This window comes from Nicotiana attenuata, chromosome 1, assembly GCF_001879085.1.
Source record: "Nicotiana attenuata strain UT chromosome 1, NIATTr2, whole genome shotgun sequence".
Classification (NCBI taxonomy): domain Eukaryota; kingdom Viridiplantae; phylum Streptophyta; class Magnoliopsida; order Solanales; family Solanaceae; genus Nicotiana; species Nicotiana attenuata.
The window spans coordinates 50,045,075-50,049,587 of record NC_031989.1 but is presented as its reverse complement, the minus strand read 5'-3'; the positions used below and the strand labels follow the sequence as shown (position 1 = coordinate 50,049,587).

General features: G+C 34.2%; 1 non-coding gene across 1 annotated transcript; it reads right to left on the bottom strand.

Annotated features, from left to right (window-relative positions):
* TRNAK-UUU lies at positions 1,772-1,843 on the bottom strand. Its single transcript has one exon. It is a non-coding gene; the product is annotated as a tRNA-Lys (tRNA).

Genomic DNA, 4,513 nt, shown 5'->3' with positions numbered 1-4,513 from the left:
ACGCCAATTCGAATATTCATAAGTTTAATCTAGAAAACTTTATGAAGAATATAATCTCATTGAAGGTTCATATCTTTAACTTCCGACAGAACAAAAAGTAGTAATTTTAGCATGTCATCTCATCAAAATATGATGAATCTCTTTCTGGCACTCACTTTCGAGGTAAAATAACAAAAGTGAATTTGGACTTTTTGTTCAACTTTTGTTACACTATTTTTCTTGTCGCTTTTTTTGAAAAATAAAGGGGAAGGGGGATAACATAAGAAGACAAAAAGAGAAAGGAAAATAAATGGGACCTAATTAAATAACATGAGGCTGAAAGTAGTCTCCAAAAGCCTCACAGCTAAGTAATGGGGTCTCTTTTTGGTGATTTGATTTCTCGTACGGTTGAATCTCCATAGATTGGGACTATGTCCAATAATAGAACAATGGTGATATGGGCATTAGGATTTTGGTGTCTAATTGTCATACATTTGAATATCTTGATTTAGTGGGTGGTTCTTGAACGGATATCATGAGAAATGTGTTAAAGGTAAGATTTCAATTGGCAAAATTTTCCTTGAGCTTTCTTCTCTCAATTATTTGGGGTATCCAAAAGTTGGAATAGTATGTGTAGAATAGCTACTCTTGAAATGGTGGGGCATTCAACTTTTGTAAGAGGATGAGATGTGTGTACGTATAAAATAGTTCATGTCTCCCTATTGTAAGGGACAAGTTCATAGGCTTTTCTATAGGATTGGCTTTACGTACTCACTCCATTTTACTTGCATCTTTCAATTATAATTGGTAATATTCTTAAAAGGAAAGTTAAAAATTTAAGTTATATTTACTTGTATAACCATATGGTATTAGGTAATCGGTACTCATTGAGCTGACAAAACAAGATTCAAGCACGCGACGTCTGATTAAGAGGGGATCGGAATCTCATCTATCTCATCATATTCTTGGATAATATAAGTTGTTTAAATATATGCATAGAATGTCATATTTTAACTTTTGTGTTAGGGAAAAATTGTAGGACAAAATTGTAGTGAGAAGAGTAAGAGTGGATCTAAAATTTTGTGTTACTAAAATACAAATAACAGCCAAAATTTATTAGCTAATATAGTATTGAGAGTCTCCCACTTGTGAGTTTGATTTTAACTCTCCCCTTTCTCCATTCCTATTCTCCCCTCATCTGTAATAGGAAAAACCTATAGATATTGTAGGAGAACTTAAAAAGAAAATAAAGGGAATTTTGTTTTTGTGTGTGGGACGGATGAGGTATATATGTGTCCATACCATATTTAATAATAGGTGTAAAAGATATTGCAATAGTTTCTTTCCTCAAGAAAATATTTGTATTCTTTATTAAAAGTGGAATTTGTCTTTAAGAAGAGGATTTTAAAAGACCCACCATTGTTTGATTTATGAGGCACCTTTGGAAAAGTTGACTTCCTTTGATATTGTAGTTTTTCTAGTGGTTGGCCACTTTCGTTGGACACTAGTTTTTTTTTTTTTTTCCCTTTAGGCAATAAGCCAAGAAAATATCTATAGCACCTAAAAAAGGCTAAATTGTTGGCCTATAGACGAGTGAGTCTGTCCTATCTCAGAAACAAAACAATTTTTTTTTTATAATTTCCCACCCGGTATTCGGTACCCACATTGGGGCCCGATAAATCCAGATTCGCGCCGGGAAGTCCCACATACCTCTCTGGTTAAGGATGAGGAGTACTTACCACTCCACCCCAACCCTTGTTGGTAAAAGAAGATTTTATTTAAAGCTGATAAACGCCGTCTGTGGGGATCGAACCCACGACCACGTGGTTAAAAGCCACGCGCTCTACCGCTGAGCTAAGACGGCTTTTTTGATGAAACAAAACAATGTAAGAGGTTCAAATATAGTAACTCTCTAAAATATGACATAAAAGTTTTTGATAGTTTTGTTGTCAATGAAAAAAAAAAGAGAAAGAAAAATTAGACCCCATTATAAATAGAATTGTATTTAAGGTGAATATCTATATTTAGAGAGATTTTAGGGTTTGTTATTTTGTGGCTAAGTGATCACGCCCAACTATACCCTAATAAAGACAAATCGGTCGTTGCAAATATAATCCGGTTTTTCAAGTCCGGAGTTGAATCCTCAGGGAACTAACCTATCTATTACAACTATTAGTGATGCTAATACAAGTTCAACCAATTTTCAGATGCAAGATTTTTATCAATAAACAGGGAGATTTGTTTAACTAATGTAAAAGGATATTAAAACTAACAATATAATAATTAAAAGATAATTCAATGGTAAAAAGATCTAGGGTATTGTCCTCAATTTCAAGCTTAATTTTTAACTCTTTTGCTATAATCTCGCCGTGATACTCTATGAGGATTATGAGCTATGGGCTATCGCAATTATCTCTCGATCAACTACGATAATTTACTAGAGCCTTCTCTCGAACTACTCTAGCTGATAATTTGTGCAGCTCTGGTTATCCCACCAAAGTTTCGTTATCTCTAACCCCACTTTTAAATTCAAGTAATGAATCTCTTCAATTACCCAAAAGTGGTGTTGTTCAACAACAATCTAACCTAGTATTCTTTCTCAAACAACACAAGGCAATTAGAACGATTAATCAAGGGCCCATTCAATTAATCACCATACAAAACAAAGTTGAACAGTCATATAACAAACCCGGATTGATTATAACAAAATTGAGTCAAAAATTCATCTAACAATTGGTTCCATCAACCCTAGATTAAGTGTTTAGCTACTCATAGGAAAAGAAGATAAAACCATAAAATCATTCATAATTCGCAAATAATGATAACAAGAAGAAGATTGAAACACTCTAATGGTGTCTTGATCTTCTCACACTTGTTCTTGCCTCTAATTTAGTCTAAAAACCAGCTTAACCTTGACTTGGGCGAGTTTGTTGAGTTTATATAGGGTTAGGATAAGTTTTCCACGATTTACACTTTGACCCTCAAACTTCTTGGCTTCTTCCAGATCTACCGTTGTGGTTTGCAAACATTCTGTTTTTCGCCTTCTTTCACCGCAGTCCCACCGCGGGTCGCGGTGGGCTGTTGCCCAATTTTTCTTCACCTTTTCTTGCTCGTTTTCCTCCGGGCTCTTCTCGATTGTCCTTGTATCTACATATTTGACCCCAAAACACTTTATATTCTCCTCCTAACTCGGAGTAGTTCCTGCAAAGCATAAAAACCTCAATTAGAGCATTTTGTTATCATTTAGCACTTAAAACATCAATAAAGTACGGTTAACTTAGAGCATAAATAGCATCTACATCGTATAATATAAGCTACTATCACTAAGTCACTTTTCCCTTATAAATAGAGGGGTTCTATTCTAATGTAATTCATCCCAAATCAATAAGAATTATCTCTCTCTCTCTCTCTCTATCTCTCTCTCTCTCTCTCTCTCTCTCTCTCTCTCTTTCTCTCTCTACTTTTCTCTGTAATACTCTTCTTCTTCTCTTATTGTTTTACAACATGTTATCAGCACGAGACTCTAACCAACTGAGCAGAGGCGGTTGTTTTAATTTGTAGATATACTATCAATTAGTTGTCTAAAGAAATTAAACCATCCGTGCAGAGAAGATATAGGAATTTGTGTGAGGCTCTTACGTGAATGTATTGGTATTCCTATACTAGGCATCTGCTTTGGTCACCAGGCTTTGGGATACGTGCATGGTGCTCAACTTGTACAATATTTGAGCATAATTATTGTCATCTGATCCATGAACTTCCTTCATGAATAAATTTTGGATTTAAGGTAAGTATTTTACCTTATTTTTCTCTTTTAAATTCTTGAAATTCTATAATTTAATTTTAAATACAAGCAAAGCCAATAAATTTTGATTATAACTCTAATAGAGTTTGTAAGAAATTATAACCAACCGAAGTGGTAAAATTTTTATGTCTTGCCATGATCAAATTCATGTATAATTATGAGCACAAGAAGTTGAAACCCATCCCATTGGATTTGCTTCATTCTAGTTCCCTTAAGAGAATATGGTAGTAATATGCAATAAGTCTGAAAGAAGAGAAAATTATTACCGTGAAGGTATCGATGGATGTGGACGTGGCAATAGACGAAATTATAATCGGCAACCAAAGCAAAGGGAGGAAAGAGCTATAAGGAAGACTGATTCACTCATTGTGGTAATGGGAATAATAAGGATTCTCAAAATAATCCTTCACTCTGTGAAATTAATATTCGTCATCGATTTGACATGAAATTTTGTAAAGCACATATAGATGATTATGGTCCATTCACGATGTGAATGTGACAACATGTGATTTATGAATACATATTCATTCTTGGAAGAATATGAACGTGCTAGTGGTAGTGAATATGCCACACTCACCTCTAGAAAGAGGTTTGAGAGGAAATAAGAAAATAGTATCATTATTATGGCATGAATGATCATTGGTCACGTACCTATTGTACGGCAAAATATTTTGGAAATGTGATTATTAATGGACAACAGTAATGCAAGAAACAAATCTTGCATATAAT